Here is a 21,053-nt window from a genome sequence, read left to right on the forward strand (position 1 = left end):
TTTTAACTTCTCATAAGCTGCTAGCACTCAGTTGGCCAAAAATCTTGCCTGAAACCTGTGTTATTTGGATAGTATTTTTAGAAATAAAAGACCAGTCTTAAAGTTGCAACATAGTTATTTTAAGACATATAGCTCAGCAGAGGAATATCCACCTTCGATATCATCAGATTTCTGCTGAATAATGAGTGACACCAGAACCTGACATCCTAATGGATAAAATTACCATCAGACATCTTAAACTTCACAGGCCTATCTGAATTTAGACATCTTAAACTTCACAGGCCTATCTGAATTTCTCAGTTTGGTCCTAATTTTTGTATACTCTGCTAAGATTACAGGGCTGAAGAGTTACTAAAATACACATTCCACTTTGTTTCAGGTCTGTTTAATTTAAAGTCATTGTAAAGAAATGCTGTTTCTTTCTGCAGCTATGAAGATATCCAGTAGATACACCCAGGCTCTCCTCTACCAGGGTCTAAATTTCCTGTTCATCATGTTTTAGCAGTTGTAATTCACACAAGTTTCCCTGTGGACTGCAAGATTTCCGTCCTTTCCATATGTGGCCACTGCAAGAAAACAAGGTGAAGGTAGCTTCAACAACATTACTTGCTATCCTGACTCAAGAATGAAAAGATTATTTCATCATCTGTAAATTTTTAATTAAACTCAATACATTCCTTGCACTAGTGTGGTATTAGTCCTGAAATCTTGTTATTTGTGGACCTCTGTTCTGAGCTGGAATTGATGGTAAGCTCTCAGTGTGAGAATTTTAAGGTGCACACAAATGGGCTGGTGAGAGAGAAGGGTATGTTCTCCTGTAACAGCTGATAATGTGAAGAGTTGTTCCTCAAAAAATTATGAATAAAGTAAAATCAAGATGGGTTTTGCAACAACAACCATTGACCTTCTTTCTTCTTTTAGCAGTTCAATGAAGTTGCTTATGAATCAGCTGAACACTGTAACAGTGGCTTCTTTCTTCCCTGTAATTTTTGTTCTATGCATATTTCTTATATATTCAGTCCCTAAGTTTAGCATTGATTTTGCTCTTATGATTTTATAGTCTGCATGAATTTATTTTCTTTCTCATAAGAAAGGCAGTATATAATCCTCCTGAGTGCAGTTTGAATTCACATACACATACAAACCCATTTCCTGTTGTACCTGTTGGAAAGGCTTACTCAAAAGAATTTAATCTTTACCAAGGGTTCATTTATTTTAAATGAATATACAACAAACTCTACAAACCAATGTGTCAATACTTTTAAAGCATTTAAGATAGATATAGGAAATGGTATTTTTAACCTTTTAACTTTTTAAAAACATTTCAAATTTTTACTTAACATGGATGCAGGAAGATTTACTGGCTTTTAGAGACCAATAAATACACACAAAAAGTTTCTCTTCTTCTCTTTATAAACTGATAATACTTTGAAGTGTACCCTGAGGTACACTTCTAAGGGGTAGGGAAAAAATAAGCCTGTGAAATGTGTAGTGTAAGCTTTCATGGATCTGGCACTGGTTCATCACTCATCTTCTGACATATTTGTAATTCAGAAGTCTTTACACTTCAGGAAAGTGTCCAGTGCTGCTCAGGCAACATGAAACAGAATGTAGTCTGCAAGAGAAATTAGTCATGTGTACTTTCACAATTTAGAGTCTGGTTACATGCAAGGAACATGACAAGTATGGCCTGAGAAGAGCCATCCTTTGCTTTTGAATATAGCTCCTTGAAGGCAAGAGTGAGGTGGGTACTCTCATGGCAAAGGCCAAAAGTTCCAGAGATACTTCAGAGAGCAGAAGCCATGACTGGCACTAAATGCAGATATTGTGCTGAACAAATTTGTTTGGAACAAGCAGAAATTTGAAGATACAGTTTGGCTAGTGTGCTGATTGATCCTAATATTGGTTTTAATCCAGTGTTCTGGGTAAAACAGCTGAAAGGGTAATGCTTATTGTTTCATTGTGGTATTATTCCAGCAGTCTTCCTTGTTCTTCCCTCACTGATGCAAAAACACAACTCCCACAGCACTGTCAGGGCAGGCTGCTTAATGACACTGAGACTGCTTTAGGCATTCAGACTGCCAGATTTGGGTGGTAGCATGCATGCTGGTTTGTGTTTTCTTCTTAGCCTCAAAATTTGACCGAGCTTTCCTGTTATTCATCTTCATTTGTTCCTTGATTGTTAAAACTTTGGGAAAGATTTAACCTCAATTTTTATCAGCAGTTCTATTAGTTTTATATTCTACATTAGGAATTTAGTTTTACATTATAAATTTCTAGTCACTAAGATCTGAGAGGGAGCTGTCTTTAATCACATACTGCTCCTACAGACTATTAGTTTTACAGTAGCAATAATCCTGGTGAAATTGATTTATTACAGCAATTATGGCCAATTTCAGGTTTGCTACTAAGTTAACTGCTGTCAGCATGCCCTTATAACTCTTTTACCAATTCCTTAATTATAAATAATAATTATGAAACACAGCATGTTTCACTGCTGACAAAGATTGACTATATTCTAATATTGTGTTATCAATATGAGGGCAGTTGGGGTAGTTAAGCACTGCATGATCATTCAAGTGATCTTTATGACTTGCCAATTAAATAAGAAGTTAAATATATTTTTAAATGGCCTGAAAAGCTTAGCTCTTACCAAGTCCCTGTAGCCAAAGATCAGAAATAAGAAATTTTTTCCCCTGTCACAGTCTATGTGCATTCCACAATTTTTCCCCCCCCATGTTTCTGTAAAACATTATGCCATCTGTAGAAAGACATAGAGCATGGAGTAGAAAAGCACAGCTTTCCCAAGACCTGAGATTATCAGCTTTGGTTTTGTGTTCTAGTAATGCAAGATTAATTTGATAGAGTATTTTCACAGAAGTGGCCGGAAAAAGGAAAATTCACTTTTTTCTCTGCATTAGACACTAAAAGTGCTGTTCATCTTCTTTGATCACATCAATACCTCCCTGATACAAAAGTATTGTAAACTCCAGAACTGGCGGTGCTTTATGGTCTCCTGTTCTCTGCCCATAACATACAATAATTAACTCTTCTGAGCAAAGAAAGACTTCAATTATGTTTTGTGGTTTGAATGTAGAGAACTTATTTGATCAACAGGGCTTTTGACTGCATAATCCCTATGAGGTGTAAGCTCTATGAATCTGTGAAAACATCTTTGCCATCTCTAACAGCATCGACTCTCCCTTCCTATGCTGAGCTCCCACCATAACAGAGATGAAAAGGGAGGGGAGGAAGTGGGTGAGCCACTTCCCCTTCCACCTTCCACGGTAACACATGATCCAGACAGAGGAAAGTGAGCAGCCATTCATTACAGCCTCTGATTGGGGTCTTACCTTAATTATTTTTGTAATGACTGTACTAACATCCAGTGAGCTTAAGGAAAAACATTGTCCTGTTATCCTGTTATTAGAGACACAATAAAACACAATTCTCAGCCTCAAAAATTTACAATCCAAAATGACAGAAAGCAGAGGGGCAAAGAGCATTACAAATTTCTCAAGAAGCTGAAGAAATTGTGAATGAACATTGGATTTTTAAAGATATTTTGATGTTTATGGTGAGCTAAATATACACAGGAATATAAAACTCAGTCCCATAAATTCTCTAATAACTGTAAATTAACAGCAATTATACTCAAAAATATTACTAGCAATTTTAAAAAGCTTTTAGATTAAAATAGTTTAAGTCAAAGGATTGTATTAATAAAACTTTATGGGTCTGTGCACTAGCTCTTAATTGGGTGACCTTCTACAGGAAGGACATTTGCATGTATCCCATTCATATGAGCTTTATAAATGCAAGGCAGCAGAACAGTAAAAACTTGATGAGGCATTCCTTTGTCTCAATTTTGCTAGGCAGAAAAAGGATTCTCAATAATAAGTCACAACAATGGCTCTGTGGCCAACATACTTAGAGGGAAAAGGGCTGTTTTGAGTGCTTGTTAAGGAAGATTAATTCAGGCTGAATGAAATAAGAAAGATTGCAGCTTTCCAAAGCAGTTACAATTAAACCCGACTAGCACCAGATGTCATCAGTTAAAGGAAGCACAGAGTGAGTGTACTCAGCTTCATGAGATACAGTGAAGATATTTAAGAGTAATACTCACCTCTCCATAAATTTTAGGCTTCTTCACAGTTTGGCACCAACTGAGCAGGGTTTTGGTTGTTTAAATTTAATGATTTGACAAAGGGAAGGGTTCAAAAGCTGAAACAAAATCTAGAAGCAGGAAATATACCAGCAAGACCAGACTTATGAATTGAGTGCCTGCAGTTGTTCTGTAACTATGTAGGAGAATCAAAAATCGGTGGGTATTATACAAATAGACATTAAAATTTTCCAGATACATGGAACCTTTTCCATGCAAAATTACAGAACTATCCCATCTCTTCAGTTTATTGCCCAGCCTAGTGTCAAGGCTGGCAGGGTTCCACAACTCAGCAGCTCCCCTACCTAGGCCTCCTGAGATCTCCCAGCAAGGACACAGATATCATCTCTATATTGTGAGAGAGAAATCTAGTATGTGCTGTAAGACTGAGTTTTTTCAGAGAGGCCAACCTGCTCTAAACCATGGCCATATAGACCAAAATTCTTGCACAAGAAGTGGAAATCCTCTGTCTTGAGCCTAGACTCATATGAACCATTGTCTTCCAACGAGACACCCGGTGTAGGATACTTGCTGTTGTGGATAGGGCAAGTTCCATCTCAGATTGTTTACTCAGTTTTAAGATACTTGGAAGGAAATGGTTAATCACTGCTGTAATCTCAGTGGATTTCATCACAATTTATAGAAAAGAAATAGTGGTGGGGGGGAGTTTCCTTTATTTCAGACACAAAGCCTGCTCTCTTCTGCATATTAATGTGGTTCAACTTGTAAGGTAAATGGATGCTCAACACAAATGGGAGCTGGTATCCCAATGTATTTCCTGATCCATCTTACATAGACTCTTGGCTTCTTTATTTGCTGCAGTTTATAGAACACCTTTGCATTTGTACGCAGCAACAACCATGCTAAACAAAGATTTATTCTTATAAACAGTATCTGAAGACACCTTATGACAAAAAGCCTGAAGAAATAGATATAATAAACAGCTTCTTGCTGTTTAAGACTTTACTGTTGCAACCATTTAAGCATGTAATTTATTTTAATAAGTCCACTGTCTTCACTATGATGGTGTTAGCAAATTTAATCACATATATAATTATTTCAGGACCGAGGCAGAAATCACAGAACTGACACAACTGCATTAGTATCTATCATTGCTTGCAGAAAAAGGGTATGGTACTTATAAGGCATTCAAGGTGAATTTTCTGCCAGAAAAATCTTGAGGTACTGTTATCATTTTGCTGCAAGCAGTTGGTAACATTATTATTAGAGATATTTTAAAAACATTTCTTAGCATAATATCTGGCAAAATTCTTCATGAAAAGAGCTAATAATACATTTACCAATGCCAACATGGGGTTTCCTTTGATAGGAAAGTAATGAAAAAAATGTAATAACTGCATATGGAGGAGGATTTTGCTGATCATGTTCTGTGATGGGGAAATCTGAATTGATATATTGCAGTCTGAAAGGGAGAAATTATAAACTTGGGAAATGGAAAGAAGTAACTGATACATTGTGCCCCTGCCTCCTTCATCTCTCAGTCTAGACCTGAAAAGTCAAAAAAATTAATCAGCTGCAAGCAAGCAGGCAGAAAATAGATGTTCTCAGAGTTAACTAAATATTAAGGCTTTAGAGATAAGGACCAGTGCACTGAACTAAAACCAGACTCCAATGGGTAGCCAATAGACAATTTATAGATTAGAATAATGTTTTTCATTTATCTTTTCTGACAGACCACTGCATTTTGAATCAGCTTGGAGGAAACCTGCAAGCTTGGTACTAGCAGGCATCTCCACCTCCCGTGGCAAAGATGTCACCATCAATCCATGTATGTAAATTTGCATCTTAAGAGGAAAGCTGCAGCATTTTAGCCTGTCCAGATAGTAATAGGCTTTTCTGCTACAGTTGCTATTGGAATACAAGAGCAAAAATTAACTAAATCACCCTGGAAATAGACCACTAAAGCAACATAAAATGTTCTGAAGCTTGAAATATCATCCAATGATGTTAAATCCTATAACTGTGCTTTTATTTTATTATCTTAATGATGGATTTTTTTCTCAAATATAAAGAAGTAGTGTGAACAATGGCAGTAGCAGCTTAATGTGAAGGTGGCATTCATTGTATTTGTGAGAAAAGTGCAAACAATAGTAATAAGATTCTATAAAAGGACAACCAAATGGAATGGGATGAGAAAGGTTTTTTTTTTTTTTTTTTTCTGGGAAAAGGAACTATATAGATAGATATATCATTCTTACCTAATTAGCTACCACAGCCCAATGTTGCCAAAATTAGGTGTTGCCAATACTAAGAGAGTAAAGTGGTACAGATTTGCTACACTGAAAGGATGCAAGTTCTAATCACAATCCTCAAGGGAACTCTTTGATGTTTCAAATGAATCTCATTAATCTACAACTACCTATTGCACATTATCCATTTATGCGGTGTACCTGAGAGAGGAGGCTGTCTAATGATATAGTTACTACTCTCCCAGACTCAACTGAGAAACCTGTCTCCTCCTTCTGTGTTCCTTTGCAGGTCTGGTCCTGGACTGTTTCACAAGTAACCTGGGCTTTGTTTCTCAGAATAACACAGGGAGGTGCTTGACAGCAATAGAGCTGCAGTCATGGTGTTTAGTGGAATTCAGAATAGGTGCTCATATGCCTTGGACAACAAAGAATGAAACACATGTAATCAAAGAAGAGGATTTCCAGAAGCCAGGGAGCTGAGGAAGAAGCTCTGGCATTGCCAGCCAGGAATGCTCAAGAGTAATATCAGCAAGTTTTGTCTCTGGAATGAAGGTACACATTGACTCCAAGCCTGTGGGATATGCCTGTTGCTGCTCAAGCACCACCTACTAAATACATTTCTTGGAAGGAGATAAGCTCATTAAAAAAAAAAAAAAAAGGTATCCTCCCAGAATATCCTTTTTCACAGGGATTTAAGTACGCCACAGGAAAGCAGGAGACCCATTTTCAAACCTTCCAAACTCTATGTTAAAATACAGACTGAGTCCCACCTTGTATTCTGGCACCAGAGTATCTCTTGCTGAAGCCATTCCACTTTGTATAAATAATTAACTACTCCTTAACATCTGAGTAATTAGCAGTTATTGTGCCAACACCAAGGAAAACACAGTGCACTGAGAGGGTCAGTGTTGTTGGGGTTTGTTTTTTCTTTAAGGAAATACTGCTTCACAAATAATTTTTACCTTCTTAAATCATTGCTGAAATGTAAGCTGATTCCAGGGATTTTCTGAATTTACTTGCTCCTGTGATGTCACAGCAAGTCTCAGATTCTACTTCCTCTGTAGAGAACCAGATCTGGGGCTGCTCCCAGGAGTGAGGAACATCATAAGGAATCTAAAGTATCTTCCTGACTGACAGCATCCAAAAATCAGTATAGCTATTTCTGTTCTTTCAGGGAAATACCCCAGCTAAACAAAGAAATTATTTCTAAAAGAGAGCACTTACAGAAATTTCTGTCTGTGACAAATTTTTTAAAACTTATGCATGGTTCCCAGATAAGCTATACTTTTACTAATATCAGAGTTTCCTGGAAGTGGAAATTGGGAATTCAAAAGAGCTGTGCAGGCTGGAATGTTCCCACCTTTCCAGTGAGAAAGTAGCAAACATGAGTGTTACAATCTACACAAGGCAAAGTATTTTGTGCTATGACCTGAGTTCATGGAGTCAACCAAACTGTTTTCAACTGCTGTCATTGTCTCTCAAAGTAACAATTTTGTCAGTATTTAGAGAAAAGAAAAAAGTTGAATAGAAAATAAGAGAGAAAACATGCAGCTAAGTTTGTGAGCAAAATTTGTCCTTTTCATTCACAGCCATAGCAATATCACACTTTGAAGCCTTTAAACATTAACCAAGAATAAAGAACATTTCCTGCTGTTTGGAGCACTCGTGTTACATGATAAAGGTCTCTTAGCAGTTGAGAGGATTATCCTGATTCTCTTTCATCTGCCTCTCTTTTGTCAGACACAGTATTATCGCTTGCAGGCTCCAAGTCTCCAAGCAGTGAGTGGATTGCCTTTCTCTTGAGTATTGGGCATCCTTGAAGTACTTACGCTCTGGTTTTTATCCTTTTCTGAGTATTATGTAGAGATCACACAGCAATTTAAGAAAGCAAAAAAAAAATTTCCTTTCTTGGATTGTCATGGAGCAGCAAGGACAGGATCCTAAGGAAGAGTGAGCCAGGAGCTGAGGGATCCCAGCCCAGAAAGTGCTCTCACTGACCAGGACACAGTCCTGCAGCACCTGAGCACAGCCAGGCAGCGACAGGTGCTGGAAACAGGGTGCATCCACAGCCCATCCAGAGGCTTCCATCAGAAGCAGCAGGAGACAGGGCTGCAGACAAGACTGGACACATGACTGCAATACAGGTCCAAAGGGCTCAAGTGTGCAGTGGGATGGGAACAGACATCTCTACAGAGGAGCTTGCATAGAGACTGGGGGCTCAGCCTGAGTTAAAATGGGTTTCAAGGTGGAGTCCCAGGAGAGTCTGGTCAACATCATTAGGGTCACCGGTGCTCTCAAGGCTCTGACATTAATGTCCTATTAAATCCAGGAGAGACCCAATCCCACACATTATATTTAGTCCTGGTTTTGCTTATAATATCTATTCTATCACTGATAGAACACATGCTGATTTCACTTTCAAATTGTCACAATGAAAGTTTTATGGTTGATACATTTTTTTTGACAATCAAATATTTGGGAAAGTTTGCTCTTTTTAAAGGTACCCCAGGGCTGGAATACCACAGTTGGACCACAGCATCACAGCTCTCAAATGCAGGGTAAAGTGAATAAAAACAATTACAACTGAAAAATATTTTGTGAAAACTTAATTAATTGTACTCAAATTAGGGATTGTACAACTCTATGTGAAGGCTTTACTAGGCACTGTTGAAAATTCTATCAATGATCAGGTATAATTCATCCATTCACAAATTGAAATTAATAACCCTTTGTGTAAAAGTTTTAAATAAAATGTATTTATTGGTGTTTTTCTTATGCACATTGTATGTTTCAGCTTCAGCTAATTAAAACCTGGAAATGCTTAAAATTATGTTTCTGTGCTTTTTAAATGGAAAGCAAAATCTTGTCTACAAGAGACCACAAATTTTTAATTAAAAAAAAAAAACTTATGAGTACAGAATGACAATGCATAGAAGGAAAATATATTGGACTGAATAAAAATGCAGATAAAAACTATTCAAGCACTGTTGTTTTGTTATTATCTTGGTTTACTTTTTTCTAAATGTGCTGGATCTTTTTTCTTACTTGAGCTTGCAAAAATAAAAAATTCATTTTCATTTGTGTCTCATTCAGGGAGTTTCTAAGACAGCTGGTAAACAGTAAAATGCACTAGCAGAGTTTCCAAGAAGCTGCTGCAGTTCCCTCTTCAAGAGTGTGAAAGTGATAAGGACAAGAGAGTTCACACTCCCACCGTGGCTGTGTGGTTTGGGAGCTGGTAATGTTGGTGTCAGTGATGAAGATACAGCTTCTTGTAAGTGGACCTATCTGGAATTTCAGGCAGGGAAAAGACTTTCCTGAAACTCATAATTCCCAGAATGTGTGTGGCAGTTACTTAGATACACAGAGAGTTCTGTAAGTTTTGTTGGTTATCATGAGGAAATTCTTAAACTGGTGCAAATTAATTGCATTTAATCTCCAGCTCAGTTATTAGTAGCTAATACCAAACAAAAAAGGGACTCCCTGATTTCCTAGGAATATGAAAGAAAGGTATATCTGCAAAACAAGATTAAATTTGGTGTTTAGCTTCAGATTTCCTGCTGAGCAGTTTGATAGAAGGTTAAAATTGGTTATCCAAAACACTTTGACCAAAATCAGCCCAACCACACATAGTCCCTTTGCCAGCATTCCTTGGAATTGAATGTACAAATTCTCATGTTGGCAGCTGAAGGCTACAGAAAGGGAAACAGTCCAGGACTTTAAACCTCATCCTAGAAAAGCCTGTACCTTTCTCTTTCTATTTTGGCAACTAAGACCTTTGTTGTTGTTGCTTTCTCTGTTGTTGTCATTAATGAGGAAATATCTGTGTCAAAACAGTATTTTCTTGAGATTTCAACCCACGCCTTTTCTATGGTTCCACTGAGCTAGTAGGTCACCTCTATTTGCTATATGATACCCTGGAGAGGAGAATGAGGTCACCAAACAAATATTTTCTCCTGTGAGCTAACTCAGTTTCTCAGCTTGACAAATTCAGAGGCTGTACACTACTGCTTTGCTAGCCAAATCTAGATTTTTACACAAGGTTGAAGTTTAAAAAACAGACAGTAAGGTCTTGGCCTGAAGAGGATCCATTCTCTATGAACATAAATGTAGAGCAGGTATCATCCTTGCTCCACACAAATATCAGTGATTTTGTGGGGCACTGGCTAACACAAATACAGTTCATAAAATGCTAAATTAACATTGCAAACCCTTTAAGAAATTCAAATTGCATTGAATTAAAACTTAATGCTTTGAGTTTTAGAGCCCACTATACAGGAATGAAGAAACTTAGCAAGAGATGCAGCACAGATTGCATCCCAGACTCCCATGCTGAATCCTTTTCTCTAAAGGAGCCAGCAGATCAAACGCCCCCAAATTCACGTATCAGCAGGCGCAAATTATTGGAGAAATCATTTAAATTCTTGAGCAGGGATTAGATATGATTTATCATGTAGGATTTAATCTAGATAAATTGAATGAAACTAATAAATATTAAATGCAAGAATGTGCATTTTATAAACATTACTCAAAATTTCATTTCTATGTTAAGTGAGGAAGCTGAAACTCATTTTGTGAAGTGGTTGTGGTTTAGACACTACAAACAGGGAGCAGCCACTAAGGTGGCCTCTGACAGGACAGGCATGTGCACAGAACATAGCAGTCTTTGCATGTTCCCTCACTGCTTTGCAAGGAAAGGAATGATGTAGGGCTCCTACATTTGCAAGGAAAGGAATGATGTAGGGCTCCATGTGATGGAGGGTCAGTTGTCTCAGCTCCTCCAGTTTAGTCTCAGTTTAGGCAACAGCTGGCCTCAGTACAGGTTGTACTCAGCCTCTACAAGCTGATCACCCCTCATCCCATGCCAGCAATGAAGATAAATTCTCTCCCACCTCTCTAATCTGCCCATGCCGTACATCTTTTGCCCATCATTCACAGAGACGTGGGACAGACTTAGCACTGTCATGCTTCTCATGCTTCCACATATTTGTAATGAAGAGCAAAGAGAGGAGATCCTCTGTAACTTGTTCAAAGACTTCCAAAGGGCTCACGGACACACTAATAGAACTAACAAGAATCTGATGTGGCTCTTTGTCACTTTTTGCTGCATATTACCAGATACAACCTGAGAACTTATGTGGTCCCTGAGGTCAAGAAAAACAAGGAGCAGTGGTGCCATTCTTATATAACCCATTTTCCTGAGCCAATCTTAATGGTTTGTGGAGTGTGTTTTCTTCCATGGCTCTGTTTCACCACCCAGACCTCGTGCAACCTGCACCCAAGGCTTCTGCTTACTACAGACAGTCCTACAAAAAGAGCAAAAATGGAAAATCCACATGAACTGGCCCAGTAGAACAGCGTGGTAGATATACATCCTTAACCTTTTCTTTTTCTTTTTCTTTTTTCCATTTTGGGGTTTTGATCAAATGGAATCTGCTAGTCCTTCATAAAACAAGGGCTTTCTCTTTAGGCCACATTTTCAATGGCATTGGGTTAGAAATTTTAAACAAAATTTGTTCGGGTTTGAGTTTAAAGAAACACTTAGGCAATCTCAATCACAGAAAATCATAGTTTTAGTGTTGGTGTCTGAGTTAGCTAACAACTTAACTTTATGAAAATCTGTCAAGAAGCCCTTCAAAGCAAGAAAAAGCACAAACTATTCCAGAACATCCAAAAAGTAGTTTTCATGGTATTCTGAAGCCCCTGAAAATGGGACTGTTATCTCATCTGTGCCTACATATTGCCATGAATATGAGTCTGAAGTACTCTAATTCTTCACAATCAAGTCTGTTTCTTCTCAGAAGGTAAGACAATCTAGAGTTCTTTCCACTTTTTTTCTACTCCAGATAAATATGAAATGCTCTAAGAGAACTCACAGTCTCTAAAGTCAGTAAGATCTTTTTCCAAAGTTTTTCAGGTAATTGGAGTAGATTCCACCTTATTTATAGTACAGACAAAGCTATTCCAAAAGAAAAGTCCCAAAAAAATTCAGAGTATTTTAAAAAAGTATATCTTGAAAAAATCACTTGTCCTTGCTGAGCCTTTGCTAACAGTTCAAGGGTAACAGACACTGAATTGTAAGCTCCTGTGGGTGTGGGACACTGTGAGATCTTGGATTCTAGTTGGTTTCCAAATGTGTAAGTACAAAGTAACAGGGAAAATTGTCAAGACTTTTCCCTGGTATTTTCTAAAATATTTCATCAGCAAATTCAAAAGACTGCTGCTTCTTTCAAGATCCATACTTCATTAGTGTTTTGTTGCCCTCAAACTTAGAGCACTGACATGATATATATTCAGGATAATATATATTGTCCAAAGAAAGAAGTCATTAGCTAATCAAAACTGATATGCATATTTAAGCAAGGTTTTGGTCTTTTCACCTACATTACTTCAAAGTGGATGATTATTCTGTCCATCTCTGAAGAAAGAGAATGTGCCTGGTCTTTTTTTCTCTGCAGTTTGTTTTTTATCTCTCTCTGTTACAGTGAATAGCTCTCAAAAGCAACCTTATCAAGTGAAATGAGAATGAGAAAACTTATTGTATGTCATTTAATTATGCCAGACCTTATCTCTAATATCATTTTGATAATGTGAGATTTAAAAACTGCTGACATCAGTAATGAAAGAGAAAGAACAAAAGAGTGCAACTCCCTTAGAAGTACTCCCTCAGATGTTTGGAGCAGCACAAAATCCATAGCAAGCCAGAAAAGATAAAAGAGCAGCGTGTGTGAGTGTGTGTGTGTGTGCATGTGTACATGCACACTTCTGAGGAAATGCCTTGGTTTTCAACCATTTTCCTTCTTCACCAGTCAGAATTCTTTATCACTGATGAAAAACAGCCACATAACATTCTGTACCCACAGTGGCCACAGGCATTCTGGCCTTTTTTTCCTCTCATACTGATGTGCCATGCATTAATTGATGATTTTCAAAGGTTGTGAAAAGTTCTTCAGTGATCCAGGGGGATCACTGTAAAAGAAAAGGAGTTCTGTAAATGCAGAGTTTATAAACTAAGCCTTTCCTTAGCTTCTTGGTTCCATTTATTTATTTACTCCATTTTATAGCATTGGTGAGATCCGCTTGACAGCATAAAGCAATTTTTTTCAAACAGTAATGATCAACTTTGGCTTTAAATGAAGACCATTCCATAGTGTTACAGATAGACTGGAAACATGCTTGGGCTGAAACAACCTCATTGGTTTGGGTGTTAATGGACAGCAAGATTTTCATCTTTCTATGGCCCAGATGGATGGCCCATCCACTGGAACCTGTAAAAGGTGGAGCTAAAAGGAAGAACAGAGGAAGGGTGTAAGAGTTAAGCATGTAGGCCACTGAATTCTTTATTCCCAGATGGCCAGGCAGAAGTTGAAGCAAAAGAAAAAACATTTCTGCTCTGTAACACCTTCTTCCAGACTTCCTCTGTAGTAACAGGGAACAGCGACATTTCAGAAAAGTCTCATGCAACAGTGCATGAATTGATCCAGTTATAACCATAAATAGAAGGTAAAATAGAAGGTGATGCACTTACAACCATAAGAGAACTTGCAGCAGGTAAAATAAATTCAGTTAAAAAAAAATTGAGATAAAAATAAAAATAATCCCTTGGGAGCTGTGGAGTTTAAGTTTTCAGTGGACTTTCAGCAGCCTTCCTTTCATTTCATTTGAGGTACCTAAATATTTTACGTTTCTTCCTAATTTCCTTAGGAACCCTTAACTCCACTTTTTTCTATGTGTAAAGTATCTGGAGGGTCTAAACCATTTCCTTACCTTTCTGAGGTTCTGACTTGGTGTTAGCTCAAGGTCAGGCTCTTTCAGAAACCAATAAGGTCTAGCAAGATTTCTCCATGAAATCATAAATACCATGTGTGGTTTAATACATTTGTGCTCATAAATGAGTGGGTAAGTGTAAAGAAAAGAAAGGATTGGGAAACAAATGAAAAAGAATATGAAGAAGATCACTCTTATATGATGCTTGCTTTTATACAAAATATGGACACATGAGTCATGATTTGGACTGAGCTGCACTGTGGGATGTTATAACATACCTCTAAAAAGAGGAAGTGATCAAGAGATGCTACAGCTACACAATACACATGAAAGCTTAGATAATGGATCCAGATGAAGGATGTTTAGAACATAAAACTTGAATGATAAGCAGTTGACTTCAATTGAAATAATGCATGAGCTGCAGCAAAAATTTAGTATGACAAAATGACAAGATCTGATGCACATCTGAGGCTGCTGAAAAAGGGCAGATTTATTGGCCTGATACAGTCATGCCAAGTTACTGCAACAAATGACCAGTCTGTGAGTGCATTGACAGATGCTGGTTGAAGCTTTAAGTAAAAGTAGTGGCAAGTGATTAAAAATGTTTAAAACAATCCTCAAAATGAAGTTCAGCTACATGTTTCTCAATCCAGTAGATGATTATTTCCCAAGAACCAGAATATATTTCTATCTAATGCTTAGCCTCCTAAAAGCAGGCTATCAAGGAGATAGCAGAGTAATTAAAAACCAAATAAAAGTATGTTCATTAGAGAACAAGACTAAGTCTAATTAGTTAAACACGTCTGAATTGCAAAAAAATAATACATGCAAAATAATTTAATTACTTCTTGGCATAATAGTCAGTATTCATCTTTAAAGATCAAAACATACACACATTTAATTGCAAGACAAAATGAGTCAGCCAAATATAAAATTATTCATGACTAAAAGACTGTCTCAGAACAATTATCTTCATGGTAAAAAATTGTGACATTGGCACAACATAAATTTGTAAATACCATTAGCCATAACATTTAGGTAAATGGTACATTATAACTTTGTTCCTTTGCTTTCCAAAATTAAGAAAAAAATCTTTAATTTCCCACATGTTTCTGAAGGAAATAGAGACCTGAAATAGTAGGCTGAGAGATAAAGAGCATTTAATTCTATCCCACACAAATATCCTTCTGGGTTTTTTTTTTATAAACAACAGCTTGCACTCTATGTCAAAAACATATCCTCCTCAAATTCTTAACGAAGAGCGTTTTATGAAAGAATTTACTCTGATCAAAACACGCATCACAAAATAATATAATTAAGATCATCCACTATTTTAAAAACCTGCAAGAAAATTTAAGATACACATGGTTTTTCCTCTCAAGCTGTGTGCAAAAATGTTCAACAGACACCAAAGACTTGCCCATTAACTTGGGATTCCACATACTGTCTAACCATCCTTTTTGGGACAAATCCAATTATGAAGGCTTATCTGAAGGGAATGCCAAAATTGCTGATTTTATGACTCTCTTAATTTTCAGGCAATCCATCACCTCTTATCTTTAGGGACACTTCTACACAGCAGGTGCAGAGAGCCATGCTGCGTCTGCCTATACAGAATCCCAAACCCACATCAAAAGCAACAAATTCATATCTGTTGTGTGAAGTAACAAATTCTGAGACAGAATGTGATCAGAAGCAGTAGATAATTTCCTGAGTGCACAGAATATTTGATGCATGACTGTACAATCAACAGCTCCTTCAATAGCTCTGCTAATGAAAGTAGGAGCACCCCAGTATTCCCTCTCCAGGGGATAAACTTATCTTCACAGCTCTGCCACCTGAAGCAGCTCTGTGAAGACTCCTATATTTGCTTCATGCAGTCAGGAATATGATTATGAAGACAGTGAAGATTATCTAAATGAACCCAGCTGATTTCTCAAAGGAGATGAGTCCTTTGCTCCCAGGCAGTCTATAGGGACAGTGATGGACACCTTGCCAGCCATAATAAGTAACTGGAAAAGGTAAAACATAACTAACGTAGCTGGTTAATGTCAGAAAGAGTGCCTTTTCACTGCTTAAGGAACTGCTATCACTGAAAAAGATAAGCTTATTTGTCTCCAGGATTTCCTATCAGTGGTCACCCCTCCAGGATGCTGACTTTGCTGATCCCTCTCTTCAGGTACTTTGAGGTACTGTATAGTGAGCCCCATTGCCCATAAGGCTAGAGATTGCACTAGGCAGCCAGGCATGTAAAAGCTGATGCATTTTCACTGCTAAAATCTTCTGTGGAAATAGCTACAAATTCTTTAGAAATAATCTCTTGTGAGTATACCATTAATGGTTTCAGGTATCTGACACTCAGTAGTGTATTACATTTAGTTTGTCACATGTAAATGATGGTTTGCTCACACAGTAGGAATGAAAATAATTGTTAGAAGGTGGAAATCAGAATAACAAACATAAAGAAAAGAGGCATTTTATATCCTTTAGTTCCTGGTGCAAGGCTGTGCAAGTCACTTTGCAGGGAAATGTACATATTGGTCTTTTAAAATATGTGGTGCAGAGCTTGTTGCCTGTGAAAAAAACATCCCACTTCTCTTCAGACCACAATCATCAGACTCCCCTTCAGGTACAAATACTCTAATCAGCCATTTGAAAAAAAGCAAAAATTGAGCTGATTCTTAGCAACTCAGTTAAGAGTGGCATGGTACAGATTCTTCCAGGAGACTATTCTAAGCATCTTTTCAGATATTGTCACTTGAAAAAGAAGATCTAAAAATAAAATTCTATCAGGATAGAAGCCAATGGGGGAAACACCACTGATTTTACTGAAACAAGAATTTCAGTATTCATTTTTGAATGATATAAAGAGTTTCTCTGTTCAATAGTATCTCCTACAACACATATTTTATGATCATTTACATGTGCAAAGAGACATCTGAGCTCAAAGCAAACAGATGCATCTTTGATTGTTCACCCTGCCTGCACAATAAAGTTTCCAGGTATGACAAGCTTGTGTGCAGAAAATTATATTTGTTTTTATAATTGTTATTCAGAGTCTGTTTTTAGAAAGTGACTCTTTTAGATTAGCTCCTGCTTCCTTAAAAATCTTTTAGCAGAATGAATTTCAGTCTCACTGCTTCTTGTAACTTCAGAATACTGTCTACTTTATCATTTCTATCTGAAGGACAAAACCAAGAAGGATTAAGTTAAAAATTTTCTGTATTTTCCTGCTAGAGAAAATATGTGTCTCCCTTGGTGTTTGTAGGCTCTTGAAAGAACATGCAAGCATGATTCCATGGCCCCTCACAATGGCTCTGTGGCAGTCCTCAAAACATTGAGCTGTTTTTCTGAACTAGAATGTTAATTTCAGCATGATCATAATTTTGGTTTTTGGGTTTGTTTTAGCCTTTAATTGCCTTTTTGTACAGGCTGTAAAGGCTCCCTTTCAAAGGACTTAGACAATGAATACATTATAACCATTTAGATGTTTTACTGGACTCTGTGCCAAGACTTTTAAAATTAAAGTCTGTCTGATCCCCTTGTATGCTGTGGGATCAAACATAGCCTAATGTCATGACAACTTGCTTGGTCTTGTGTGACTTAGTCTACAGACCAGCTGGAGCACAAACTCATTAGAAATGCCCACAGATTTATGTAAACAGAAATGGTGAAGTCACCTATACCCCATTTCTGTACAACTGAGCTAAACTAGTCACAACACCCTAGAACTAGGTGCTGTGCCCAGCTGGACAGGCAGATATTTGGGTAACAATGCTGGCTCTGAGACAGCAGAATAGACATGGTTTAGGCTGGACAGCATTGCTTTTTCGTTCAACAGAACAAGAAATAATGGTCTCAATTATGCTTCCAGGTCTTGCTGTGCAGCTTTAGTAGGAGCCAATGAATTATATTTGCCTAACGGATTCTAATATCACAATTGTATGTCAAAAACAAGGTTCTCTGCTATTAAACTTCATGAATCCAACTCAACCCACACCAGCCTGAGCTGGTTAGTGAAGAGAGATTAGATGTGAACTGCAGCCACCAAAATATGGATTTATTCTGGCACTGGAAGATATCTCATCTGACCAGGTGCTTCTTTGCTTGCTGATCATGCAGTCCCATTGACACATCAGCACCAGAGGGAAGAGCATGAGGTACACAGCACATGGTGGGCACCTGTTGGTGAGATGTGACCCACAAGCATCCAGTTACCTGCCCCAGATGGATGTCAGCTTGCTTGCAGGAGAGGTGATCATCTGACAGGACAAAGCCTCAGCGTGTGTTTTTGAGCACTTCCATAAGCCATCTGTGATCCAAAACAATTGTCATGAACTCCCTCCCTCCTAATGCTGCAAAATTGTCAGTATACTTGAGGGACCCACCGAATTACAATAGCAGTAGGGCAAATAAGCAGTAAGTCAGCTGTTTTTTTGCTTGAATTAGCCTTTATGGTAAATATTCCATTTTACTGTTGCACTGGTTAAAAGGTAAAGGCTGACACTTCTCTCAGCTATGCTGATTACAAGTGTTGCTGTCTCCATAATAAAAGTTCTCACTAGATGCCAAGTTTGCCTGCACCAGCTGAACCAAAATGCATTTTTACACTGTTAAAAATTATAGCTCTGAATTTGGTTCTTATAACATATAGGTCAGTGAGTAAGGTGACATCTCATGAGCCATAAGCCAATGGAGATCCAAAAAGACACTTTTTTTCCCCCAATTAAATATCACATCTGACAGTACTAACTTAGAAGAGATATGCCAGGGACCATCAGTTATGGTGAACGTTGGTGTTCCAAGAAGAAGTATTAGTGAAAGGAAGTAGAAATGTACTCAGTAGTTAACAGGCAAATTTTCCAGTGGTCTACAGGGACCAATTCAAGATTTTTTAGCATAAGATTCAGCACCTTCTTAAAAAGAAACCTCCGTTGTCAGATGCAACCTCTGTGTGATGACACATGAGGGATGAACAGGGCTTACATGAAAGGGAACTGCAGAAAATGAACTTTAGAACAGGTGAATAATTCTGCAGTGCTGTGCACTGTGCACCCAGACATAAGTGCAATTCACTCTGAGGTGCAATTGATATTTATCAGTTTTCTTGCATCTGTGTTTGCATTTTTTCATTTTTGGTCAGCTCTGAGTAGCTCTTTATATTCTGAGATTCCATAAGTTTAACCCTCTCTTTATTGAATATTTTTGTCTTTGATGATTTTAAACATTTATTTCCATCATGCAGTTGCTTAAGATTTCAAGTCTCATTTGATGGCAGGATATTCCATCTTCTATACCTTGACTTCCCTGTGGCAAGAACTTTACAGCAGTCTCAGGAAGAAAGTTATATTTGGATTAAGCAGCAAACAAACCTTCAGAAATCTCCTTTTCTCTTTCAGTTCATTTTTCATTATATTATTAGCATGATATTATGAGCTAGCATACATATTGTTCATTATTTTCTAGTCAAAGGCAGTCCCTGACTCTGTAGCATGTTACCTATTAGAAAGTCTGCTCCAACTTAATGGTAGTTTCTACTTCACCACAGCAATGTTTTGAAATGTGACTGGTAAGAGTGTGTCAGAACATTATTTATATCTCACCCTTGTTTTGACTTGTCAAAAGTCACTGGATTGCATCTGAAAAAGGAAATTTTCTTCCACATATGCAGCATTTGGCATCGTCAGTCCTTGAACTGGTTCTTGCAGCTCCATGAAAAATATACATCTCAGCTGTTTACAACCCTGTCACATATTTTAGGTAATCGCTCCTCCCAGGGCCAGCAGTGGTGATCCACTGTTCCCACAGCAACACAGCAATCTTCAGCCTGACTGAGAAGCCATGCTTATTACCAGGCAGAGCTTACTAGTAGGAATGCATCCAGTTTATTGCTCTAGAAGGTCACCCTTTCTACAATGATACAGGCAATTAAGTGTCATGGTTCAATTTCAGCTGGCAAATAAATACCCTAAGTACCTTGCAGCTGCCCACTGACTTCCCTTTCCCTGCCCACCCCCACCAAAGAGATGGGGAGGAGAATCAGGAAGGAGAATAAAATAGAGTTCCTGGATTGAGATAAGAACAGTTTTGAACATAACAGTAATTGTAATAAAAATGAGAGGGACTGGGCGAGATAAAACCAAAGAGGAAGTGATGCACAATGCAACTGTTCACCACCTGCTGACTGTGACCAGCCTGTCCCTGAACCACAATCACCATCCTGCTCCTGGTTAACTGCCCCCAGTTTATATTCTGAGCGTGATGTTCTGTGATATGGAACATCATTTTGGCCAGTTTGGTCACCTGTCCTAGCCAGACTCCCTCCCAGCTTTTTGTGTACCTCATCACTGGCAGAGCATGAGACACTGGAAAATCCCTGACAGAGAGTAAGAGCTGCTTAGCAATAACCAAAACATCAGTGTGTTACCAACATTATTCTCATACTGAATCCAAACCACAGCACTACACTAGCTACTAAAAAGAAAACGAGCTTTATCCCAAATGAAACCAGGACACTAAGTTACAGAAAGTTAAAAGTTAATTAAATGTGATTCTAGTGGCTACCCAAAAATGTCAAGTCCGTTTTCATGTCTTCACTTCCAGGCATCCATCAGCCACGAGGCTGAAGATGAGACTAAGTGCTCTCCTTAACAGCAAATTCACTCTGGTTACAGATGGAATTGAAAGAGTAACTAATGAGTATAAACTGGAATCACAAAATCCTGAGTTAGAAGGGAGGCAAAAGTATCAACGAGCCCAACTCTTGGCCCTGCACGGCACAGCTAAAGAATCACACCATGTGCAAGCTGTAAAAACCTTGTCATTTTACTCTCCTTTGTATAGTAACATCAACTCAAACATAGGTTTTGCTTTATCTGGTTTGTCTTGGACAGTGATGTTCACAAATTTGGAGT

The 21,053-nt window shown here is 37.9% G+C and overlaps 1 long non-coding RNA gene across 1 annotated transcript; it reads right to left on the reverse strand.

Moving 5' to 3' along the window:
- Positions 1-385: 385 nt before the first annotated feature.
- Positions 386-7,399, reverse strand: LOC128790103 (uncharacterized). The gene is made up of 3 exons (XR_008431627.1): positions 7,338-7,399; positions 3,354-3,420; positions 386-566 (listed from the first exon to the last, which is right to left on the reverse strand). It is a non-coding gene; the product is annotated as an uncharacterized LOC128790103 (long non-coding RNA).
- Positions 7,400-21,053: the final 13,654 nt, after the last annotated feature.

This window comes from Vidua chalybeata, chromosome 6 (genome assembly GCF_026979565.1).
Source record: "Vidua chalybeata isolate OUT-0048 chromosome 6, bVidCha1 merged haplotype, whole genome shotgun sequence".
NCBI classification, from domain to species: domain Eukaryota; kingdom Metazoa; phylum Chordata; class Aves; order Passeriformes; family Viduidae; genus Vidua; species Vidua chalybeata.